Source organism: Scyliorhinus canicula, chromosome 3, assembly GCF_902713615.1.
Source record: "Scyliorhinus canicula chromosome 3, sScyCan1.1, whole genome shotgun sequence".
NCBI lineage: Eukaryota > Metazoa > Chordata > Chondrichthyes > Carcharhiniformes > Scyliorhinidae > Scyliorhinus > Scyliorhinus canicula.
This window is the reverse complement of record NC_052148.1, coordinates 82476472-82503365: the sequence shown is the minus strand read 5'-3', so window position 1 is coordinate 82503365 and position 26894 is coordinate 82476472. Positions and strand designations below refer to the sequence as shown.

The window sequence follows — 26894 nt, the reverse complement described above, 5'->3', positions numbered from 1 at the left end:
TAAATTGCCCCTTAGTGTCCAAAGATGTGCAGTGTAGATGGGGTTACATGGATAGGGCAGGTGAGTGGGCCTAGGCAGGGTGCTCCTTTAGAGGGATGGTGCACACGATGGACCGAATGGCCTCTTACTGCACTGTAGGAATTTTATGGTTCTAGGTGATTGAGGACATTGAACTTGGGGACGAGTAATTGTGTGCCTGTGCTGCAAAATTTATTTTCTTTTTGAGTGTTTTTGTACCAATGTTTTGGGAAGTTGCTGTTTTGTGTGCGGGTTAACTTTGTTCTTGTGGGGGGATGATGGGTGGTATTTTCTTTTTGTGTTTGTTGGGGATTGTGATGTTTTGCATATGTATGTTCGAGCGGGGGGGAGGGAGAACAATAGGGAGCAGAATGCGTGGCGCCATGGACGGGGGCCACCAGGCTAGCTGGGCGGGCTAGCTCACGGAAGCGCAGTGGGAGGTGAGCAGGTGATCCGTTTGATATGGGGGTGTGTTATGTTGTTTTGTTAGTGAGGGGAGCGGGTGTGAGGGGAGGAATTGTTCTGCTGACAGGGGAGGGACCAGCATTGGGGGACAAATTGGAGGTCGAGGACGGTGAGCACCCGTGGGCGGGCCTGAGCTGGAGGCTGGCCTAAGAAGGGTGATGGTTGATCAGCGGGCCGATGCCCCCCCGAACCAGGCTGATCACATGGGACGTGAGAGGGCTGAATGGGCTGGTCAAGAGGGCTTGCATGTTCGCGCAATTGAGGAGGCTGAAGGTGACGTTGCAATGCTACAAGAGACACACGTGAGGGTAGTGGATCAGACTCGACTAAGGAAGGGGTGGGTAGGGCAGGTATTTCACTCGGTGCTAGACTCTAAGACTAGAGGGGCTGTGATCCTGATCAATAAGCGGCTGTGATTTGATTCAGGGAATATAGTGGTGGACTCAGGGGGTAGGTATGTTATGGTGAGCAGGAAGCTGGAGGGGATGCCGGTGATATTAGTGAATATTTACGCACCAAATTGGGACAATGCGGCTTTTATGAGGCAGGAGTTAGGGAAGATCTACACCTGCCCCCAATGCCTCTCCCACCCTCTTCCCCACTCTCAAACAAAACCACACCAAAATCTACATACATAAAACACGCGAACAAAATCTACTTCTAACAAAGCTAACCCCAAACAGAACAAAAACATTATATAAAGCAAAACTGCTATAAAGAGCTGCAGTCACCCCCACCGCACCGCTTCTATTCGCTAACTCTTCAGCTAGCAGGGTGGCTCCTGTCCAGATTGAACACCAATGCTAACAGAAAAAGGACACAAAGTATTAAACACTCCTTAAAACATAGTGCTCCAAATGGGAGCAATATATCTTCACAACAGTTATAGCAAATAGCACTAAACCCCCAATAGAATTAAACACCCCACCCAAATTCAACTGACAACACATTCAACTTACACAAGAACAAAGACATGCAAACAAAAACAAGGAACCCCAACAACTCACCATATCCTCGTGCCCACCCCAATATCCAAAAGGTCTAGAAAGCCATAATCAGCCCACACCCAACCCATGGTTTTTATAAAAGAGTCCACCTCCTCCAGCCCATCAGAAAAATAGATTTTCCCCTCAAAAGTCACTCTTAACCACTCTAGGTATACCCTCCCAAATCAGACTCCACTTTTATACAGGGCGGCTTTGGTCTTGTTAAACACTATCTGCCTCTTTGCCATTTCCGCTCCCATATTCTGGTAAAACTTGATGGCGTGGCCTTTCCATGTGTAATCACAATGTTATTTTGCCCATCTCAAGACCTGTTCTTTTTCCTGAAAGCTGTGAAATTTCACAAAAACTGTTCACGGTTATTGTTAGGACGGAGCTTTTGCCAGAGTGTCCGATGGGCACGATCCATCTCAGGAGGGGACGTGAATCCACCCCCCCCCCCCCCCCCCCCCCCCCCCCACCAACATCTTCACAAAATACTATGTGGGCGTTGGGCCTTCCATCCCCCCTGACAATCCCACAACACAGATATTTTGCGTCCTGGAACGATTCTCCAAATCGTCCACTTTGGCCTTCAGCATTTTATTCGCCTCAGCCATCAACAACATCTCAGCTTCCAGAGAGACAATCTGGTGGCTATGTCTCGAAAGAGCCTCCTCCATGCCTTGCATCACAGCGCAATGCGCTTTTACCATCTTGTTGGTCTCTCCAACGTCAACCGTTGCATGGGAGCCAGGGGCTCTTCCATCGACTTGCAGAGGTCCCCGAACACAACCCACCTTTGCTTCTCAAATTCTGCCACTAAGGTCCTGGAGTGGCTGGAGTCACAGAAGCTGCCTCCGCAATTTTTTCCAGTGAGAAACCCGAGAAGCTTCCAATTCTCGCTATTAGGCTTCTTCCCTCTGATCTTCCTCGGTATAACACCAATGTGCCTATTCCCTTAAACAAGTGGGTTTTTTAACATAAATATTTCCAGAAACTGGGCGAAAAGGGCTGAAGAAAAACCATACCCTAGCTGGAGCCAGGTCGTGCACAAGTTCCTCCTATATATTGCCACCGGAAGCCACAAAATTATATTTTTGAAATGTTGTATTTTGAAATGCTTCTTGAAATGAAAAATGTCAACAATGGGAATTTGAAGGCATTTGCACTCCAGTGTAAGCATCCAGCACTTGGAAGTGATTCCATGATCTCACACTTGCAGCAAGTGTATTCAGACAATCTCAATTGATTTTCTGCTCATTGATTCTAATCAAAGGAAAACACGCACAGTATGTTAACACTTTTCCATGATGTGAGCATCTCATTTGTTTGAGACTGCCAGATCATACAATCACCCTTTGCAGGTTGCCTGCTGCATCATACACTCACAGTGCAGAGTTTATTTTAGTCAACTCATAACCGTGCTTTATGTCCAAACCCAGAAGACTGCGTGATTCAGATTGGATTTTTTTAGTTTCTATGTTAATGTTAGTCAGTAGCACAATACGAACAGGACTGTTTTGTGTGCTTGGGGACACTTCATGAAACAGGTCTAAAAGTGTCCAGACACATATTTACATGCGGAACTGTGAGGACCTCAAGTTCATCTTTCAGCATGGATTAGACTGAAAACCAGGTCACTGAAATGAAAGCCTGTGGTAAACTACCCAAATATACACTTCAGGAAGTATAAGAGCAGCAAAGTGGCACAGTGGGCTAACATGATGGTACAGTTAGAGCATCCGGTGGCACAGTGGTTAGCACTGCTGCCTCATAGTGCCAGAGACCCGGGTTCAGTTCCAGCCGCGGGAGACTGTGTGGAGTCTGCACTTTCTCCTCATGTCTGCATGGGTTTCCTCCGGGTGCGCCGGTTTCCTCCCACAGTCTAAAGATGGGCAAGTTAATTAAATTGGCCATTATCAATTGCCCCTTTGCGTCCAAAGTTGTGCAGGTTAGATGGGGTTACGGAGATATGGCAGGGGAGTCTGCCGAGGCAAGGTGCTCTTTAAAATGGTCGAAGCAGCCTTGATGGGCCAAATGATCTCCTTCCACACTGTAGGAATTCTATGTCTATGCCTTCTAAGTTTGTAATGACTAAAATATACTGCTCATTAATTGATTGCAATGTACAAATATGGAGGTAGAAAGGTTGAAAAAGTTAAATAGTTCAATTTTTTTTACAGATTTGGAAAGGCAAAAATGAATTCAAAATGAATGTTTAGTACCAGATACTGAATTTCCGTATGGAAGAGATCATTTTGGTTTTGCGTGATGGTGTAAAATGGGTGACAGCAAAATTGGCTTCAATTGAAATAAAGAGATTAGGAGATTTGAAATAAGCTTGTCTTCCCCATGCTCCTTGAGGAGTACGAGCTCCCCCACTAGGATGGGATATCTCAAATACCCAGTGTATATAAGGTTGGCCAATAAGACACCATCCAAGCAGGAACCAAGTAGGGATCTACCAGGTAATGTTTTTATATTGTTTGAAAATAAAACTTTGGGCAGGATTTTCTGATCCTGAGGCTAAGTTTTGACGCTGTCATAAACTCCGTCAGTGTCAACGTGGCCTCAGGAGCAGCGATTCTGACCCACGCCGCTCCAGCTGCTGATCCCGGTGTCCGATGGGCACCGTGGGTCTGCGCATGCACAGTGGGACCGGCGGATTGCTGCGCATGCGTGGTGATTCTCTTCTCCGTGCCGGCCCCGACATGGCGTAGGGCTACAGGGACCAGCGCGGAACAAAAGAGGGCCTCAGCCCGAGAGACCGGCCCGCCAATCGGTAGGCCGCAGGCCAGACCACAGCGGAGGCCCCTCCCGGGGGTCGGACCTCCTACCCCCACCAACCAGGCCGCCCCCGGATCCATTCATGCCGAGGTCCCGCCTGGTAAGACCAGGTTAGAAATGCGCTGGCAGGACTCGGGTTTTTTTGTACGGCCGCTCAGCCCATCCCGGGCCGAGAATCGCCGGGGGGCCGCGTAGATTGGCCCCCGACCGGCGCCGTCGCATCGGTGCCAATGGCTCCGATTCTCTGAAACGCGTCCCGGTGTCGGAGTGGCGTGACGGGATTCGCGCGGCCCCCCGGGATTCTCCGACCCGGCGCGAACTTGGAGAATCCTGCCTTTGTTCTTATTTTTACTCAGTGTAGACTCCCCATGTCATTATTCAAATGACATCAGGTGGAATCTTACCAAAAGATGGCAAAGTGTCAGTCCCGGCGAAAAAAATGGAGTAAATCCATTTGTCACGGAATCTTCCACCTCTTAAAGAAAGGCTCTTGGTGGCTTCCCGCTGATTTGCTTGCCCTGAGGAAACTTAATCACTGCGATCGCTGTGGAGCTCCATATAAACGCTCGGCCAGTACTGCCCAGCACTTCCATGAGAGGGGATAGCAGCACGAAAGTCAGCACCACATTTCACGGAGGGTGCCGCGACAGACTACTGGATGAAGTGCAGCAGAGGCGGGAAGTCCTGTACCTGCAATTCGGCAGGCAGTCCACAGCAGGGTTTCCACCCACACCTGGGAGACAATAGCTGAGAGTGCCAGCACTCTCCAGAAGAAGATGGGGTGCAGCAGTGCAGGGAGAAGATGAATGATTTTCTTCCTGTGGTCAGGGTGGGTCTGCCACCTCCAGTCTCTCACCATCTCCTCACCCACCCCTCGCACTCCCAAGGTGATCGCTCAGTCACCTCATGGGTTGCCCACAGGTGATGCTGCCCTCTTCTTTCACCCCTAACCCCAATGTTTCCCCCCCCCAGTCTTAACTTTGCTCCTCACATCCCTGCTCCCACGTCAGTCCCATGCATGCCACTCTACAACCACCTGAACTGGCAGGACTCCCATCTACACTCTCCCCATCATCCCTGCAGGACAAACCTGAGCACAACTATGTGAGAGGGCATAGCCACCCGGAGTCATCTGTGAACACCGGAACCTGACCCCGCAAAAGAGAAGAGCCTTTGAGCTGGCTGGGGAGGTGCCTGATCACGCCTGCGCTGGTGGTAAAGTGGGGCCGCGAGCAAAAGTGAAAATGCTAAGGACAAACAATCATTCATCAAGCCTCACGTGAGTAAACATCTTGCATCATTTATCCCCTGCATGTACTGATGCCATCTCCCTACCCTTGCAGAGCAATCAAACAGTGAGCCTCATGCCCCCTGGAATGACTAGATCGAGCAACTCTCAGAGAGACTTCTGGGATATAACGATTGATGAGGCATCACAGTCGTCACCTGCACCTTCCAGGTGCAGACACTCACACCTCGGTGAGATTGACTATTAGGCAGGCTTCTGGGTCACTCACTGATGAGCATCTCAAAGTTTATGATCCACAGTAGGTGGGACATCCCAGGGATCTGGCACTCGGAGGGATGTTGGGCCTCTGGATGACATGACCCTGGGTCCGATCATCACTGAGAAGATAGAATTGCAAAAGCAGAGTTGGAAGAATCAGGAAGGAATGACAGTATTCATCCTCGGATTGAAATACCAACTGGAGGAGTCCAATCGCCTTCTGACCAAGGAGGTGGTGCTGTTACTTCTACGCAATGATGCCAACACAGCAAGGGTGGAAAGCACAGTGAAGCCCGTGGTACACTCCATGGCAGGGGGTTTCTGCGTCATGGCTGGGGACATGCCCTCCATTGCTTAGGGCTTCACTTGCATGATTTGCATTGTGTGGTCACAGACAATCTGCACATTGATGAAATGGAATCTCTTGCGGTTTGTATGATGCCATGGGGACCGCCGGGCATGTGGGTGCAGTCTATCAAACCCTGCATTTGGGGCATGCCTGCTAAATGGGCAAAGCCCATGGCCCTGGGGTCTTGGCTCTTCTGGTCCTGGTCCAAGCCTCACACCCTCCCCTCTCGCATTGACATATCCCCACTCCTCTCCCTCTCAAGGGCAGCAGAGTAGCACAGTGGTTAGCACAGTTGCTTCATAGCTCCAGGGTCCCAGGTTCGATTCCCGGCTTGGGTCATTATCTGTGTGGAGTCTGCACGTTCTCCCCGTGTGTGTGTGGGTTTCCTCCGGATGCTCCGGTTTCCTCCCACAGTCCAAAGATTGCAGGTTAGACGAATTGGCCATGATAAATTGCAATTTGTGTCCAAAAAGGTGGGGTTACTGGGTTACGGGGATAGGATGGAGGTGTGAGCTTAAATGGGGTGCTCTTACCAAGGGCCAGTGCAGACTCGATGGGCCGAATGGCCTTCTTCTGCACTGTAAATTCTATGACTCTATGATTCTAAATCCCCCAGTACACACCTGGCCACTTGAGAGTCTCACTAGCACATTTCTTATGGCAATGTATTAAAATGAGTTTCTCAGGCTCGGCGGATTCCAAAAGAGAATCACGCCACAGGAAATCACGTTTTTCAATTCTCTCTGGATTTTGAGCTCGCGCTGAGTTTCTCACAGACGGAGAGAGAGGGCTCAAAATCGTCACCTATGTGAGGGGTTGCTGGGTTAGCACCAAAATAGTTCTTACCAAATTTGTAAATGCCATCCTCTGTTACTGGGATCATGGTGCAGTATTGATTTTGCAACCTTCTTGACTTCCCGGCAATCTTTACACAGTTGATTTCACCGTCCACTTCTTCATTGTCTAGCTAAGTGGAACTGATTTTCCTGGTTGCACTCTTACCTTTCCAGTTGTTGCCAATCTCCTGTCATGGCTTCTCTACCTAACTAATTCCATCATCTCTGGAGCACCCCCTCAAATGATCGATCCTTCATGACTTCCTATTTCTCATTTATATGCTGCCCTCATTCAAAATCATCACAATAGGTTTCACATGTATGCTGACAGCACCAGCTCTATTCAACTACTCCCTCACTCAGCCCTTCACTACATCTGCATTGTAGAATAATAGAATCCCTACAGTGCAGAAGGAGGCAATTCAGCCCATCGAGTCTTGACCGATCTTCCGAAAGAGCACCCCACTCACTCACATGCCCCCACACTATTGCCTTAGATAGAAGATAGAACAGTACAGCACAGAACAGGCCCTTCGGCCCTCGATGCTGTGCCGAGCAATGATCACCCTACTCAAACCCACGTATCCACTCTATACCTGTAACCCAACAACTCCCCCCTTAACCTTACTATTAGGACACTACGGGCAATTTAGCATGGCCAATCCACCTAACCCGCACATCTTTGGACTGTGGGAGGAAACCGGAGCACCCGGAGGAAACCCACGCACACACGGGGAGGACGTGCAGACTCCACACAGACAGTGACCCAGCCGGGAATCGAACCTGGGACCCTGGAGCTGTGAAGCATTTATGCTAACCACCATGCTACCGTGCTGCCCCTAACCTGACGTAACCCTTTGGGCACTAAGACAATTTAGCATGGCCTAACCTGCACATCTTTGGACAGTGGGAGGAAACCGAAGCACCCGAAGGAAACCCACGCAGACACGGGCATAACGTACAAACTCCACACAAACAGTCACCCAAGGGCTGGAATTGAACCAGGGACCCTGGCGCTGTGAGACAGCAGCGCTAACCATTGTGCCACAGTGCCGCCTGTGACTGATTGCTTAGAACTGCAGTCCACTATCCAGTCATGGATGAGCCTCAATTTAATCTTTAAATCTTGGGAAAGTTAAAACTATTATCTTTGGCCTCTGTCATTAACTCTGCAGCTTTTCCAGTAATTGCAGCTTCCCTGCCCAGCCATTGTCTCAGACTGAACTAAACTGTTCGTAATATTGGTGCGCTATTCAACGTCGAGTTGAGCTTCTGACCCCATATCCTGTCCATCACAATGACTGTATATTTTCACTGTTAGAACATCACCCACCTCTTCCCCAGTCCTGGGAGAACCAAGGTGTTGGCCAAGGTCTTAAGAGGAATCATGGAAAAGCAGGAGGCAATTGAAAGCAGTGGAGTGCGGAGATGGTGTTTACTAGCATCGATCTCCAAACCTAAATACACCTGAAAAATTAGCCTGGCATAATGCAATCTCTAGACCAGTGTGTCTGTCATTCAGTACCGATAGGGAATAGCGATCTTCGGGAGATTTTCCAAGATCTCAAACATGCTGAATATTTCACATTCTGTAAGTATACACAGGGTCCAACATTCACTGATGTGCATTTGCAGCAGGTAAGATGTCTTAATACTTGGAAAATCTTACTTAATTAAGAACTCAAGTGATGCACCAACATATTTGTGTCATTAAATACAAACAGTGTTATCATCACTATTGTATCGTCGTTATTTGCATATCACCAACAACAGAATATTTTCAAATTTTAATCACTATGTAAATAAAATGGTGTTTGACTAGCACTTAAAAATTCTTCTATTAAATTCAAAACCGTGTGAGTTATTGACCTGTCTATTGAAACAAGGAAGCATAACCCTTTTGTGAAAAAAACATTTTTAAATGAATGATGCCGTTAACGTACTTGTTCAATAGATTGAATACTTCAGAAACAATGATTCAGATAATTATTTATATCAAGAATAATGCAATTTACCATAGCATTCAGTATTTTGAAAATAGGTTTCCATACTTTACCTTAATATTGTTTTCTTCTTTCACTGGACTCTTACTCAACAAACAGTGTAACCATTCAATCTGAATTGTTACACCCGAGTTCTTGTCAAGGTAATCTTCACTTAAGTTATGTAGCATTGACACTTTGCTAACTATTCATCCCTATTTATAGTTGTACAGTACATTTACCATTTGGTTGATTCCTCCCACATAACAGACCTGGAGTCTAGTTTTGATTTGTTCCTTTGCAAATCAAGCCTCCAGATTTGACCAATAAGTGTGCTACAATATTCATTCTACGGCCAATGCAAACACTGGAATGCGAGAGTGTTCACTCATTGACATCAGTGAGTATTGGTCATAAGCACACAATAACTGAAAGGCATTGTGCCCACTTTGGCTAACTCCCTCCCTGTCAGTCTATGATTGACAAAAGGTGAAGGTGGAGCAGATTGTGTTTGAAGCTAAAAGCTCTGAGTTCTGCTGGAAACAGATTCCATCTTTTTTATTATAAAACAGAGAAACATAGGATAGCTGAAACACCAAAGGAGGCTATTCGGCCTGATATATCTGTGCTGGCCCTCTGCAGCAACAGTTCACCTAATATCACTTCCCTGGAGCTCTGAAAATATTTTCCTCTTCCAATAATTATCCAATTTTGTTTTAAAGGTATGATTAAATCTGCCTCCACCATACTCAGGCAGTGCATTCCAGATCCTAACCACTCACTGCATAAAAATGTTTTTATCTCATATCGCCACCAATTCTGGCAATAATCACCTTTAATCTGTGCCCTCCGTTTCTTCTTCCTTCCACCGAGGGGAACTGTTTCGCCCTGTCCCGTCTGTCTAGGCCACTTATAATTTTGAATACCTCCATCAAATCTCTTAACCTTCCCCGCTTTTGCAATTTGTCTAAGTACGTAGGCTAAGGAGAGAATCGAAAGCTTGTTAGAGTTCTGGCCGTTAATCAGTTTCCCGGGAAAACATCTAAAATAATTGTTGGCAATGTGACAATCATAAAGAATTCTATTGAGGAACCTTATTACGAGAACATTTACATTACAGGCTGAACCTTAATTCCCAAAAATGGTGAGTTAACATCAGGTCAGAAGTTAAAATGCAAAAAATCTTAAACAGGAACCCAGTCTGCCTCATATCCATCCACAAGCAGGAGATGGGTTAGTCACTTAAGTATTTTAATTAGGCTGTGTACCTTATTTAAAAAAAAATAAATTTAGAGTACCCAATTCATTTTTCTAATTAAGGGGCAATTTAGCGTGGCCAATCCACCTAGCCTGCACATCTTTGAGTTGTGGGAGCAAAACCCACGCAAACACAGGGAGAATATGCAAATTCCACACGAACAGTGACCCAGAGCCGGGATCGAACCTGGGACCTCGGCGCCATGAGGCAGCAAGGCTAACCCACTGCGCCACCGTGCTGCCCGTGTACCTTAATTTTAACAGTAACTCTATTTTTAACCTTAGGCAGATAAAACGGGGTGGAAAGAGTTGAATCCATTAGTTAAGTAGTCTTTACAGCACTGCTTGTGGGCCTGAAGGAGCAGGACTGATTTTCTAGAGCTAAAGCTAAAGTAAACCCCACCTGCCCTGGTAATAAAAATGCGATTGGACCCATCCTGCAATTGGACCCACTATCCACTGCCTTCATCAGTTTCTGCCCCCCCGCCCCCCCCAAATTGGCCCTCCTGTTTTCAGTCCAGCTTGGCTACGGCCTTATGCTTTCGGATTTCATGTCTAACAGGTCTCCATCCTGTCAATCAGGCAGGACTTCTACGCGTTATAGAAGGGCCCTGAATGGCAATGCATGGTCAAGGCCACACATAGCCCCGTTTTGTACAGTGGGGACATCTGGTCGTTGGAACTCCCCAGTGTAGCGAGAGATCCGGGCGCCATCTCCGAGGCCCCCACAACAATCCCCGACCTCCATCCCAGCTCGAACACACTATGGGGGTCTCTGATCCCCTGGTAGACCCCCATGAGTGCCGTTCCATCTGGTCCCCATTTGTGGGGAGCAGCGCTGAACGGCATTCACCTGAGGTCTCTGAGGTGAATGGGGATGAATCCCAAAGCTTCAGGTACCTTGGAAATCTGCATATTAGAGTGAGGCAACTGCCTTGTTCTAATATGCAGATTTTCCAAAAAGTGATCGTGTTGGATTTCACAAGGCATTGCGAGCCTGGTAGATCTTGAGAGCGTGCCTTATGGGTGGAATTTTCCAGTTTCCCAGGAGCAGGAATCATGGCCGGCAGTAGGCAACAAATCTGTTTATGACTTGGGGTACATTGGTAGAATTCTGTTCTCCTTACTTTCAAGATGGGTTAAAGGCAGGTCATGATTCCTACCGAAGAATGTCAGGGACTCCATTTGCTTACATTTGTATCTATTAAGATCCCAGACCAGAGCCCAACAGTGGCTCGGATACTGGGCCGAAACCCCAATATTTTAGTTTATTTGAAAAACTGTGTGGAAAGAATGATTCGCTCCAGGAGTGATTGCATTAAGAAATAGGGCTTGGTTATTTTGAAAACAAAACTTTATTATGAATACAATATTAAACTTTGTTAACTTCACACCCGATAAGAACAGTTTACAATTTACGTTTAACCACTACTACTCAATTTCCCATTAAACAACAAGAAGAGAAACATACAGCTCTCAATCTATTTTTCTGTGGAAGAATTGTGTACTCAGATTCAGGCAGATCAGAACTCAATTCCTTTCTCCAAAGTTTCAAAAAAATGCTCTCTCTTTCCACAATTTTCTCCAAAAACTGTCTCTCTAAAGCCTCTCAAAATGTATCTCTGCATTTCTTGGCTCCACGCAGCAATAACCTCATCTCTTCAAGCTGAAAAACAAATTATCTCTGCAGGCTGCAAAGCACATTAACTCCGAGAGACTTTCCCAGTCAAATAACAATCCATTAGCCCAGACTGAAAAACACATTCCTTTGTCAATTTCACCATCTGGCTGCTAAAAGCACCTCGGCTCTGCAAAACAGATTTCTTCATAAGAAAATCATGACCACTGCAGATAAACACACTCTAGCCCCAGGCTTTTGATCCTTTAATTGCTTAATACTTAGAATCCAATATTCCTAAAGTCTTCTAGTTGTCACACACCTCATGTATGCTCATTAAAAGGCCACCTTTCCAAAATTAAACATTCCCTCCAAAGTAAATTCCCTGCTAGTGAGAATTTAGTCCATTCAGTTTTATGATTGGATTGAATGGCGTGCGCCTGGTGAGATTCACTTCTACAACTTTGAGCCCTGTAGATTTTGCTTCCTCTTTCTTGAATATCGTTAGCAAATGCTGCATCAAGGCTGGACAAGGGAGGCAGGAGAAAGCTGGAAGGGAGGGAGGAGTGGGATGGGGGTAGTGAGGTGGAAGGGTGGAATAAAGGCTGGAGAGAGGAGGTAGGCTTACAGGGGAAGGGGATGGAAGAGTGTCCAGGGAAGAGGGATGTGTAAGAGGGTGGGGTGGGTGGTATCAATAGTGGGACCCTGGGGGAAATCTCAGGGTATGGATGATAGGATGGAAGAGTCACAGCCAGAGGGGGGAGTGGGATGTGATCGAGAGGCAGGTCCAGGGTAAGTGTCCCGTTGGTGAAGTTCTCATTGGATGGCTCATGGATAGGGACAAGACAGGTGGGTGGGGGGGGGGGGGGGGGGGGGGGGGGGGGGTCAGAGTGGGCATGGTGACTGGTGTCAGCATTGAGGGGAGAGAACGTGTGTGAAGGTGGATCATGGTAGGATTTAGGATAATGGGCAGGCGGGGAATCAGAGAGGACAGAGGGGAGAGGAATGGTAATACTGGGTGCTTATGGTGATGGTTGGGAAAGTTTGTGGATGACAGGTGGAGTATATAAGGTAGTCGAGCGAGTTTGAAGGGTGACATTCACCACTTTTCCAAACTGACCTTGACCACGCTGTTGTTAATTGAGCAGGTACAGCAGGCGGTGAGGAAAGCTAATGGCATGCGGGCCTTCATAGCGAGACAATTTGAGTATAGGTGTAGGGATGTCTTGCTGCAGTTATGCAGGGCCTTGGTGAGACCACACCTTGAGTACTGTGTGTAGTTTTGGTCTCTTAGTTTGAAGAAGGACATTCTTGCTATTGAGGGTGTCTAGCAAAGGTTCACCAGACCAATTCCGGGGATGGCAGGACTGACACATGAAGTGAGACTGGATCTCACTGGAGTTTAGAAGAATGAGAGGGGATCTCGTAGAAACACATAAAATCCTGATGGGACTGGACAGGCTCGATGCGAGAATAATGTTTCCGATGTTCGGGATGTCCAGAACTAGGGGTCACAGCCTAAAACTAAGGGGCAAGCCATTCAGGACTAAAATGAGGAAGAACCTCTTGTCTCAGAGAGTTGTTAAGTTGTGGAATTCTCTACTACAGGAAGCTTTTGGGGCCAGTTTGTTGGATATATTCAAGAGGGAGCTGGACATGGCCCTTGCGGCTAAAGGGAACAAGAAGTATGGAGAGAAAGCGGAAGCGGGATACTGAATTTGCATGATAGGCCATGATCATATTGAAATGTGGTGCAGACTCAAAGGGCCGAATGGCCTCCTCCTGCACTTATTTTCTATGTTTCTATGTTTCTATCCCTCGAGATGGAAGGAGGGTGGAGTACAAGTGACTGGCCAAAGGTACACCCTAATAATTATAAGGCAACTGCATGTCGGTATTCTCCGCTCCCGATAAAAATCGGGATGGCCGTCGTGAAATCGGCCGAGGTTCACGACGGCCTCGGGCCCCGCTCCCCGCACCTAATTCACCCCCACCCGGGGGGCTAGGGGCTGGCCTCTGTCTTTCCCGGCCGCGACAAATGACGTGCAAAACGGCGCATTTGTGAGGTCATCCGCGCATGCGCGGGTTGCCGGCTCCAACCCGCACATGCGCGGATGCCTTCATCGCGCAGACGGCGCGAACTGCGCATGCGCGGTGGCCGTCTGTCTCCTCAGCCGCCCAGCAAGACGTAGCGGCTTGATCTTACCGGGCGGCGGAGGGGAAAGTGTGCGTCCGTTTTGGACGCTGGCCCGACGATCGGTGGGCACCGATCGAGGGCCTGTCCCCTCCCGAGCACAGTTGTGGTGCTCCCGTGCCAATCAGGCCCCTAGATGCCCCAAACGGACATCTGGCGCCCGTTTCATGAATGCAGCGACCAGGTGTGGCTGCTGCCGTGTTGAAACGGGCGTGAGGGGCCGGCCGCTCCGCTCATCGGGCTCGGAGAATCACCGTTCGCCGTAAAAAACGGCGAGCGGCGATTTTTCCGAGCCCGGGGGGGGGGGGGGGGGGGGGGGGGGGTGGGGGAGAATCGCTGGGGGTGCCAGGGGGGCGTGAAAAATGTCAGGAGGCCCTCCCACGATTCTCCCATTCTCACACGCCACGTGGGGAGCGGAGAATTCCGCACTTGTGTTTGCCTCTCTCTAGCGAAGGCCGCATTACAGTCGATTCATTCCTCATAATAATTTTTATTGTCACATGTAGGCTTACATTAACACTGTAATGAAGTTACTGTGAAAAGCCCCTAGTTGCCACACTCCGACGCCTGTTCAGGTACACTGAGGGAGAATTTCAGAATGTCCAAATTACCTAGTAGCACGTCTTTCGGGACTTATGGGAGGAAACCGGAGCACCTGGAGGAAACCCACGCAGACACGGGGAGAACGTGCAGACTCCGTACAGACAGTGCCCCAAGCCAGGAAGCGAACATCAAGATCCCAGCAAGATGTGTTTACCATTGGCAGCTGTCAGATGTTGAGATGAGGGGAGGGAGGGAGGGGTCTCCGAGGGGCATGGGGCTGGTGGGGGCAGCCACTTCCTGACTGCAGACCTCCATCCTCCCGGTGGAATGGTCATGTCTGACAAGGGATAATATGGTTAGTCTTTCAGTGCTCTCTTGATGGAGTTTTGGAGGAAGTGGAGATAAGTGGAAAAATGTGCCTGGTCAAAGAGTAATGTTTCCATAGGCATTAATGTAATGGATGATGGGAGGAAAACCCACCTCTGGTACTCTAGGATGTCCTTAACCTGGAATGGGCAGGGTGAAGATGCCTTGTCTAGGCAGAGGCCAGGTGAAGGGCTTGGCACTGCCCTGCTGCCTTTGAAATGGAGAGAAACCTGTAAAGACCATGCTCACTAAATTTATCATTTCAATTTGTTCACATAATCACTGAAGAGTCAAGGAAGCAGGCTGCAGGCAATCTTGCTTTGGTAATGCCTATTATCCAGAGATACCTGAACAAGAGGCTGGCGTACATGGACCACTGCAATGACGAGCATTGGCCCCACCATCGTGGTATTACCAATGAAAGGCAATGTTGGAGGCACCCTCATATGTCCCGGGATGTGTTGTCCACGTCTGCCAACTTCTCCTGTGTGAACTACAGCTGGAAGTACTAGTGCGGAGCACCTGACCCGCATTGAGTGAATATAAGTCTGTGTATCTTTTAAATATGGTGCCAGGATCTTTGTGGTCATCAAGTAAATGCAGAGGGTGTGACTTCTTGCTCGCCCCCATCGTGAGATTCGCCGGGTTCCTCACTGATGCATAATTATTGAGCTGAAATGTGGATGATTGAATGTGTTCACCTGCCGCACTGCCCAGCGGGCATCAGGTTGACTTCCCTGCCCATCACTGGATTAGTCTTCAGAACAGGAAATTCTGCCCAACATGCCTGGTATTTATACAAGGGGAACTGTACCAAGGTTAAACCAGAGTAGAGAACATTGGATGTAATGGCCTGAACCTCCATGTGACTTCCACCTCCATGGATTCTTGTTCTTTTTGCTCTGGTGTCAGTTTGAGTCCCACATCCATCTTCAGGCTATGGCTATATTGAAAATCAACCTTAAATTACCCAGACTAGTATAGGTTTGAAACCCCAGAATATTGAGTATTGGGCTGGGTATTCCTCTCATATGGCAGTTTGAAGGAAAACCTATTGAGGAAAATACAATGGTGAACCTCCTGTTTGACCACATTTGTTCTAAAACTCTGTCGATATAGAAAAATGTTGGTGATAAAGTCTGAAGTTGTAAGTAACAATGTCTTGATAGATAATTTAATCTTATCTGAGTTCTTGGAGTCTGATTTTAATGAAATCAATATGAAAGGCCCTTATGTTGCTGGAATGTGTATCAGTCGCCATGATGAATACTTCTCATAGAGTTATAGAGTCACAAATGTTTACAGCATGGAAACAGGCCCTTTGGCCCAGCTTGTCCATGCCACCTAGTTTCTATCACTAAGCTAGTCCCACTTGCCCGCATTTGGCCCATATCCCTCTATACCCAACGGGCCCATGTAACTGTGTAGCCATGCTGGCCACGCAAAATGGACACTGAGCCAAACTAAAATGGAAGACAGCAGGGAAAGCCTGTTTAGTGAGAACAGACAGCCTGCTCTCAACTAATTAGCATTTTGCAAGCAGCAAACCAGTTTTCTGGCCAGGTGCAGATCTCCAAGCCAAAGGTGTTAATGGCAAAGCGCTTAGCATTCTGATGAGGCAGCCCAGATCCAGGCACAAACAATGGCAACATTTCCATCTCAATGTAACACTTAATTGGTTGTGCAGACAGGATGGCACCAGAGTAACGAATATCGAAACCACCCCCCAACATCGAGGGAAGCCCCCGCATTGGAGGATTTCGAAGGTAGCCGTTTGGAAACGTTCCAATCGGTACCGAAAGGTAGAGCCCGCCTAGAAGGGGGCAAGGACATTAGAGAGGGGTATAAAAGCAAATTCCCCACAGAGCCCGGTCTGTTAAACTCGTGCTCCGGCTCTGACTGACATCTTGCATCCTGACTCCAGCCGTTGAGCACCAGCCGCCGAAACCGTAAGTTCAACGCTCGCTACGCGATCCAAGCCCACTAGACTCCCAAGTACCAGAACGCTTGCTGAAGGCTGCAGTACAAGACCAGGACGAAGGCCTCGTTCTCTGACCTTGCCTGTTCCTGTTAGATAAGTATTCTGTTTGCTTAAGTTTAGTTATAGCTTAGTCTCTTAGTGTGCATGAGTATTTATTATAACTGTATAATAAATATTGATCGTTTGAACCTTACTAATCGGTGTATCGTCTTTATTACTTTGAACTTGACCTTGGAATACTTGTGACGTTGCCTATACGGCAACTGGCGACTCCAGAGCTAAATAATTACATAGAACAGAGCCTAGTAGTGTTAAGCACACGTCGAACTCGGAGGCGTGTTAATACACTCCAATAAACGCGTTTTACGCCCATAGTAAAACGTGCAACAACTGTCTAATTGCACCCACCTCTACCACTGCCTGGCAGCCCGTTCCAGATACTCACCACCCTCTGTGTGAATAAATTTCCCCTCTGGTCTCTTTAGTATCTCTCCCCTCCCACCTTAAACCTATGCCCTCTAGTTCTAGACTCCCCTAACCTTGGGAAAAGTTGTCGACTATCTACCTTATCTATGCTCTTCATTGTTTTATAAACTCTATAAGATCACCCTAAGCCTCCTACGCTCCAGGGATAAAAGTCCCAGCCTGTCCACCCTCTCCTTATAACTCAGACCATCAAGTTCTGGTAGCATCCTTGTAAATCTCTTCTGCACTGTTGCTAGTTTAACATTATCCTTCCTATAATAGAACACTACCCTGAGGAACTCCTGCAGTGATTTCCTGGAGCGGAACGGGTTGACCTCCAACCACCACAACCATCTTAATTTGTGCCAGGTATGACTCCAACCAGCGGAGAGTTCCCCCCCCCCCTGATTCCTATTGACTCCAATTTACATCGGGCTCCTTCATGCCATACTCGGTCAAATGCTGCCTTGATGTCAAGGGCAGTCACTCTCACCTCACCTCTGGGATTCAGCTCTTTTGTCCATGTTTGAATCAAGGTTGTAATGAGGTCAGGAGCTGAGTGACCCTGGCGGAACCTAAACTGAGCGTTCATGAGCAGGTTATTGCTGAGTAAGTCCCGCTTGATAGCACTGTTGATGACTCCTTCCATTACTTTGCTGATGATTGAGAGTAGACTCATAGGGAGGTAATTAGCTGGGTTGGAAGTGCCCTCTTTCTTGTGTATAGGACACACCTGGGCAATTTTCTATATTGACAGGTAGATACCAGTGCTGTAGTTGTACTGGAAAAGTTTGGCTAGGGGTGCGGCAAGTTCTGGAGCACAAGTCTTCAGTACTATTGCCGGGATATTATCAGGACCCATACCTTTGTAGTATCCAGTGCCTTCACTGTTCCTTGATATCATGTGGAGTGAATCGTATTGGCTGAAGCCTGACATTTGTGATTCTGGGGACCTCTGGAGGAGACTGAGATGGATCATCCACTCGGCACTTCTGGCCGAAGATTGTTGTGAATGCCTCAGCCTTGTCTTTTGCACTGATGTGTTGGGCTCCTCCATCATTGAGGATGGGAATATTTGTGTAGCCTCCTGCACCATGGTGCAGATGTTGGCAGGCCTCGAGGACTGGCAGTTCCAGATGATATTGAGGTTTCTGGAGTTCACTTCAGCTGCCTCTCCATCCCATTGAATAATCCAGGGGCCAATGAGCACCAAAGGATGATAAAGTACTGGAGTCCATCCTAGGGCCTTTCACCAAGGAAACTCTGGAAATCTCCAGCCCTTCTGATCTGCTGCGCCTTACACCAGCGCATCGCCTGGGTAGCAGGCAGAATAGGCGACACTGGCAGAATGTCAGCCGATATGAAGGCACTCCAAAGGATGATCGCCAAGGGCATCACAGGTCAGAGGGCACAGAATGTTGCAGGCTGCCTCCCATCTAATGTGCATTCTGGGAGACACCTGGATGTAGCAGGTGACACAAGTAAAAAAATAAGACGTTTGAGTTATCATGGGTGAAGTCAGGCACCATCAGTTAGGAATTTCAGATAAACACTGCAAATAATCCACATTAAACATTTAGCACATCAAATCCGACAAGCCTCTGACTTTACATAAAGAGAAAATGAAAGATCTCAGCAGTTTTGGCAGCATTTGTGGAGAGAAAACAGAGCTAACATTTCTGGTCTGGAATAATCTTCATCAGAGCTTTGTCGAAGCCTCTGACTCTCTCTGCTTTCCCACAGGGGGTACTTTATTTGCCTTTCTGACCTCCCACAGCTCCCCCCCCCCCCCCCCCCAGCCTCAGCCAGCAGTGGCAGCCCATGAGACCACTAGACTCTGGCATCCTGAAATGACAGCAGCAGCACTTTGTGAGCCCAAATCTAGCACCTTTCTCCCCCCCCAACACTACGCTCCCCCCCCCTTTAACTGTGGCTCTAAAGATTGTGACCTCATCCCACACTCATGCATGAGCCAAGGTGTCAGTGCGCTGTCATCAGAAAGACAGGAGTCAGCCTTAAGTAGAATCCCAGGAGCACCACAGCATTCCTTACAGCAGGTTGCAATCGTCCTCCTGCTTTGAGGGGAGACCCACTGACACTGTCAACCCAAGCCCATCACCCTGGAGGCATGTCAAGTAGGTCCTGGAGGGTGGGAGCGGGATCATGTGTCATGGGAGGGAATAATAAGAGAGAAAAAACAGTAATATAAAGCTTATCGGTTTTGTAAGAAGCTTTGCAGGCCAGAAAAGAAAACCAATGTTAAAAAAAGTTGTAATTGAAAACATACCTGCTTTCTCGGAAGATTCAGAGACTTGAAAAAAGAAACAGGGTGGAAAAAAATGTGCCAGGCAGAACACCTGCTGAAAAGAGACAGCACTTCAGAATAAGGAGAAAGCCTCTATGAAAATACTGCAGTAGAAACAACACCTGCTGCTCTTTCAAGGAAGCACTTCAGAAGAAGGAAACAGCCTCTAGAGGCTTGGAAAAGACAATGGACCGTGACATTGAATGTAAGCAATGCATTTCAAAACTCTTAGGCTTCTCAGCAAGTCCAGAGGCTTTAAAAAGTTAAAGGGGAATGAAATTGAATGTGAAAAAAAAGCATTTCAAATGTTTCCAACACATCAAATGGAAGATTATTATCTTCATCTGACAGATCATTGATATTGACATGCTGGGAGAGAAATTAAAGGTTTTCAAGGCTACACGACTCCCATCCGGGGAAAGACCCCTGGCCTGAACCTCTCCAGCCCAGTCCAAGCTGTTTGAGGAACAGGAAGAGAGTGCAGATAAACACGTGGCTGAAGGGATGGTGTAGGAGGGAGGGTTTCAGGTACGTGGATAATTGGAGCACATTCTGGGGAAGGTGGGACCTATACAAACTAGACAGTTTGCACCTGAACCAGAGGGGCACCAATATCCTTTGAGGAAAATTTGCTACGCCTCTTCGGGGGGGGGGGGGGGGGGGGGGGTGTTAAACTAATTTGCCAGGGGGATGGGAAAATGAGCTGTAGTCCAGTAGCCAGTGTTGAGAGTAGTGAGGTGCTGACGAGGGTATCAAGGTCGCAGGAGTATACCGGCAGGCAGGAAGGTGGGTTGAAGTGTGTCTACTTTAATGCAAGGAGCATCCGGAATAAGGTAGGTGAACTTGGAGCGTGGATTGGTACTTGGGACTACGATGTTGTGGCCTTTACGGAGACATGGTTAGAACAGGGACAGGAATGGTTGTTGGAAGTTCCGGGGTATATATGTTTCAGTAAGAGTAGGGAAGGTGGTAAATGAGGTGGAGGAGTAGCATTGTTAATCAAGGATAGTTTAACGGCTGCAGAAAGGCAGTTCAAGGGGGATCTGCCTACTGAGGTAATATGGGCTGAAGTTAGAAATAGGAAAGGAGTGGTCACGTTGTTAGGAGTTTTATATAGGCCCCCAAATAGTAACAGAGATGTGGAGGAATAAATTGCAAAGCAGATTATGAATAGGTGTGGAGGTCTCAGGGTAGTTGTCATGGGTGATTGGTCGAACAGTTCGGATGGGGCAGTTTTTGTACAGTGTGTGCAGGAGGGTTTCCTGACACAATATGTGGATAGGCCAACAAGAGGTGGGGCCACATTGGATTTGGTACTGGGTAATGAACCAGGCCAAGTGTTAGATTTGTTTGTGGGAGAGCACTTTGGAGATAGTGACCACAATTCGGTGTCTTTCACTATTGCAATGGAGAGGGATAGGGCCATACGGCAGGGCAAGGTTTATAATTGGGGGAGGGGTAATTATGATGCGATTAGGCAAGAATTAGGGAGCATAAGATGGGAACAGAAACTGTCAGGGAAAGGCACAAATGAAAAGTGGAGCTTGTTCAAGGATAGGTATGTCCTTGTCAGGCAGGGAGGAAATGGTCGTGTGAGAGAACCATGGTTCATAAAAGAGGTTGAATGTCTTGTCAAGAGGAAAAAGGAAGTGTATGTAAGGATGAGAAAACAAGGTTCAGTTGGGTCACTTCAGGGTTACATGGTAGCAAGGAATGAGCTAAAAAAAAAAGGGCTTAGGAGAGCTAGGAGGGGGCATGAGAAGTCCTTGGCGGGTCGGATCAAGGAAAACCTCAAGGCTTTTTACTCTTATGTGAGAAATAAAAGAATTACATGGGTGAGGTTAGGGCCGGTCAAGGACAGTAGTGGGAACTTGTGCATGGAGTCAGAAGAGATAGGAGGGGCATTGAATGAATATTTTTCTTCAGTGTTCACCGAGGAGAGGGGCTATATTTTTGAGGATGAGAGTGTGATACAGGTGGGTAGGCTGGAGGAGGTAGATGTTTTGAAGGAAGATGTATTAGCAATTTTGAAAAACATGAGGGTTGACAAGTCCCCTGGGCCAGATGGGATATATCCTAGGATTATTTGGGAGGCAAGGGATGAGATTGCGGAGCCTTTGGCTTTGATCTTTGGGTCCTCACTGTCCACGGGGATAGTGCCAGAAGACTAGAGAGGTGTGAATGTTGTTCCTGTGTTCAAGAAAGGGAATAGGAATGACCATAATAATTATAGGCCGGTTAGTCTTACTTCGGTGGTCGGTAAGTTAGTGGAAAGGGTCCTGAGGGATATGAGTAATGACCATTTGGAAAGATGCAGCTTAAGCCAGGATAGTCAACACGGATGCGTGAAGGGCAAGTCTTGCCTCACAAATTTGATTGAATTCTTTGAGGAGGTAACTGATGAAGGTAGAGCAGTTGATGTCGCATACATGGATTTCAGTAAGGCATTTGATAAGGTTCCCCATGGTTGGCTCATGAGGAAAGTAAGGATGTGTGGGATAGAGGGAAATTTGGCCAATTGGATAAGTAACTGGCAGCCACGTGACAGAGCCACGTGGAAATTGCAGCGATGCCCCTGAGTGTGGCCCAGTCACATGGGGCCATGGCTGAGAACGTCGGCGGCATTACCCAGGCACTGGCTGATGTGGCCCAGTCCCAGAGGGAAATAGCGCAGTCACTAGCTGATGTGACATAGACCCAGAAGGCTGTGGCACAGTCAATGGCTGATGCGCCGCAGTCCCAGCGACGATGGTCCACTCCCTGTGCTCCATGGCAGCGAGTGTGCAGACCCTGGTTGAGGCCAGAGCCGGCCTGCAAGACTGGCAGCATCAGGTGGTAATGAGTCTTAGGGGATAGCTCTGCTTGCACCCCCGTCCTGTGGAGTAGCCCAGAGACCAACAGGTACCCTGAGGGAGGAGGATGAGATGGGAACTGTGCCAGTGACTCCTGCAGGGGAGGTGCCCGGACACTGAAGCACATTGGACTCCCTCTCTTCTGTCCCTGGTGCACCACATGGGCAGCAGGCAGAGCAGGACGGCACCACGCCACCTGGGACACCCGAGCAGCAGCCGGGCCCATCCAGGCCCTGTCAACCCAGATAGCTGCCAATGGGGACCCAGGTCACAGGACAGGAATCGTAGCAGGCCACGGTCACTCCTAAAGTACCGTCTGAGGACCCACCTAGATGTAGCGTTATAGCCCGTAAGGCCAGAAAGTTAGACACCAGTTAAGTTGGCATAGGTGCAGGGCACAGTTTAGTCATGGTGACCAGGGCATGTATTTGTAAATGCTTGTGCACATTAAACACTTGTTAACACTGTTACACCCTGCCTCAGTGCTCTGTCAGATGGATGTGAGTGGTGGGCTGGTCTGGCCAGAGAGTGGGCGTGGTGGGGGGCGGGGGGGAGATGGGCGGATGTTGGGGGTGGCCTGGGCTCCCCCCCACCAACCCCCCCCCCTCCCACTCCCAATCCGCCATCCCAACCCCCTCCACCGTCCCCACCACCGTCGCCCCAGGGATGCGATGGGACCATGTGATGGAATGGCCAGCTCGCTTGCAGAGATCACCCAGATGAACGATGGAAAGTGCCTCCGTGGGCAGGAGTCAGACGTTGTCGTATGATGCGGAGCACCAGAGCTCATCGCAGAGCAGATTATCATTACCCTCCATGCCATGGACCAGACGCAGTGTTACGCCCAGCCCACGGCCCGCATCCTGTAGTGAGGTAAGTATGTACCACAGAAGGGCAGCATGGTAGCATAGTGGTTAGCACAATGGCTTCGCAGCGGCAGGGTTCCAGGTTCGATTCCCGGCTTGGGTCACTGTCTGTGCGGAGTCTGCACGTTCTCCCCCCTGTCTGCGTGGGTTTCCTCCGAGTGCTCCGGTTTCCTCCCACAGTCCAAAGATGTGCAGGGATAGGTGGATTGGCTATGCTAAATTGCCCTTAGTGTCCAAAAAAGGGAAGGTGGGGTTATGGCGATAGGGTGGAAGTGTGGGGATGGGGTGGGCTTAGGTGGGGTGCTCTTTCCAAGGGCCAGTCCAGACCTGATGGGCCAAATGGCCTCCTTCTGCATTGTAAATTCTATGATTCTGTGGAAGGGGTTGCAGGTCGGGGTGGTGGCCGGGAAGGGAGGGGGTGGGTATAAGGGTGGGATGCGGTGTCTGAGCCCTGGCCTGCCACCCCCCAGTCCATTTTTTTCATCACAGATACAATGAGTGTTGCCAAATCACTAACATTAATGGGTTCAAAGACTCCCTTTTTGACCAACTGTTCTAATTCTGCCTCTATCTTAGACCTGATTGTGTACGGCACTGACCTAGCCTTTAAGGACCTTGCGTGCCTTTGTTCCTTGATCTTTCGCATTGCTGAGATATCCTTTATGCTTCCCAGCTCACTGTTGAAGACAATAACACATTTCTTCAAGATTTTGGGTTGGCCTGATTCAGAATCTGTCATGAAATTTACCTCTGCCCAATTTAATCTGATCTTTTCCAGCCAAGTTCTTCCCATTAGTGCCGGATAAGGTCCTCGCACGATATACAATGTCAAATCTGCCATCTGTCCATTTAATTGCACAATTGTTACATCAATACGGCCCCTCAATAGAACCACTTCTCCAGTGTAGGTTTTTAACGCTACCTTCGAGGGTTGCAGAGCAATATGTCAGAGCTTTTCTCAATGAACAGTCTCTTGCTTCCTGCAACTTTTGCCTGAAGCTTGTTTCTCATTCCAACAAGCACGTGCAATGTGGCCCTTTCTGCCACAATTTCTGTTCAAGATGTCTTTTAAAAAATATTTTTTTTGTAAATTTAGAGTACCCAATTTTTTCTCAATTAAGTGGCCCATCCACCTACTCTGCATATCTTGAGGTTGTGGGGGTGAGACCCATTCAGACACGGCGAGAATGTGTAACCTCAACACGGAGAGCGACTGGGGGCCGGGATCGAACCGAGGTCCTCAGTTCCTTGAGGCAGCAGTGCTAACCACTGCGCCACCATGCTGCCCTTGTGCAAGATGTCTTTGCACCAACAATCTGCTGCTGAGTGCCGGGTTTTTGCACACCTGTGGTAAGTGCGAGTTTGTTTTTGCATTTGTGTTTCAGTCGACATCTTGTGAATTATTGTGCTTGAACTGTGTGTGCGTGGGTTTCCTCCGGGTGCTGCGGTTTCCTCCCACAGTCCAAAGATGTGCAGGTTGGGTGGATTGGTCATGATAATTTGCCCTTAGTGTCCAAAATTCTATGATTAACCTAGGACAAAAGTTCGCCACAACATCGTGGGCCGAAGGGCCTGTTCTGTGCTGTATTCTCTATCTATCTATCTAACTCTATTATTGAACTTCTTTGTCTGCTAATTCCGTGGATACAGCAATCTCCAAAGCTTTCTTTAATGTCAGATTGCTTTCGGTTAACAATAGCTTTTGAATAGATTTGTTCCTTAAACCACAGACTAATCTATCTCTGATGGTATCAGTAAAAGTACATCCCCGAATTCGCAGTGTTGAGCCAGTCTTTTAAGGGTAGCTGCAAACTGTGTATTTGATTCACCTTCTTCATGGCTGCGCTTATGAAACCTAAACCTTTCCACAATGACGAAAGGTTTTGGTGAACAATGGCCCTGCAACATTTCCACTATTTCCTCATATGTTTTTGTGCCTGGCTTTTCTGCTATACCAGACTCCAAAGGAGGTTAAATTCCACCCCCCTCCATTATGCTAATTACGTTGGGACTTTTTTATCTGCTGCCACCTTGTTATCTTGAACAAAGTAGTTGAATAGTGCTTTGTGCTTCATTATTCTGTATTCTCATCAAACGGTCCCACAATGCAAAGAATTCCCGCCAGTTTCCTCGATGGAAGGACCTGTATGTGTACAATGTGCCACAAATCCTTAGCACTACTTTGCTTCATTTCTCCCAAGCTCAGCCTTTGTTTTCCTTTGTGTTTTCCAACACCCCCAGTTTAAAATTTGTTGTTGCAGATTACTTGCTACTCAGGTCATTTGCTAATGAGGTAATTTTGAACGGAGCACACAGTGGTCTTCTCTCCAAGACTGGTTCCGTCGGACTTTTTGGTGATTTTTTTTTGGTTCGTCCAGTAGCCGTAACCATTGTTTGGACCCCTGTTTCCAGCTTCCATCCAGCAACAATTTCAATTATTTATTATTTCTTCAGCTGCCGACAAACGCTGTTCGCTTATCTTGTCACTCAAATTGAGTTTTCAGGCCTTGGAGCTTCTGCCAAAATGTAGAGCTTTATTTAGAAGATGTTAACACTCCAGGCTGTGATGTTAGACTGCCCATTTGCCTGCGCAAACGGTTGACCACGTCCAATGATATCATGCAATTATGAAGTGCCCCTATTCTGCTACAAGGCTGCTTGTGAGGCGACACTAAAAAACACTGAATACACAACGGCCATGATTACATCCTTGGGGGACACCAGAGGTAACAGTAAAGGAGTGGGAAAGGAATCCATTGCAGGTGATTCTTTGGCTACATCTCAATAGATAAACTCTCTAGCACAGGATTTACAGGCACTCTCGACATATGTTAGCAACAGTGTCACAGGAGGCTCAGGCTCATCATGTCAGGTATTCCTGAAATCTGCAGCCTCATGGAACAAGACTTCCTTCCCAGTGGACCATGTGGTGCACTCTCTTCTGCAGGAGAGAAAAAGGAGCGTTAAGAATATTAGTAATGGCTTGTGTGGATTAGAGTGAAGTACATCATTTGTGGAGGGTGACTGTGAGGAATATAGGGAAAAGGGCATGTGTATGAGGGTAAGTGTTCACGTGGGGATGTGAAGAGCTCCTTGAATGAGAGTCGTTCTCGGAATGGCTGTGTATGGAGAGGCGGTGGCACTGTGGTATTGTCACTGGACTAGTAAACCAGAAACTCGGGATAATGTTCTGGGACCTGGGTTTGAATCCCGCCATGGCAGATAGTGGAATTTAATTGTATTAAAAATCTGGAATTAAAAGTCTAATGATCACCATGAAACCATTGCCGATTGTTATAAAATCCCACCAGGTTCACTAATGTCCTTTAGGGAAGGAAATCTGCTGTCCTTAACTGGTCTGATCAACATGTGACTCCAGATCCATAGCAATGTGCAGTAAGAAGTCTTTCAACACCAGGTTAAAGTCCAACAGGTTTGTTTCAAACACGAGCTTTCAGAGCACTGATTCACCTGAGGAAGGAGCAGTGCTCCGAAAGCTTGTGTTTGAAACAAACCT

General features: G+C 47.9%; 1 protein-coding gene across 1 annotated transcript in view; it reads right to left on the bottom strand.

The window, feature by feature from the left end:
- The window catches only part of slc14a2 (solute carrier family 14 member 2), a 139575-nt gene extending 130525 nt beyond the window's left edge, over positions 1 to 9050 (bottom strand). The window contains exon 1 of the mRNA XM_038790781.1: positions 9005 to 9050. The gene's annotated coding sequence lies outside the window, so the exon portion shown is untranslated. The remainder of the gene's footprint in view (positions 1 to 9004) is intronic.
- Positions 9051 to 26894: the final 17844 nt, after the last annotated feature.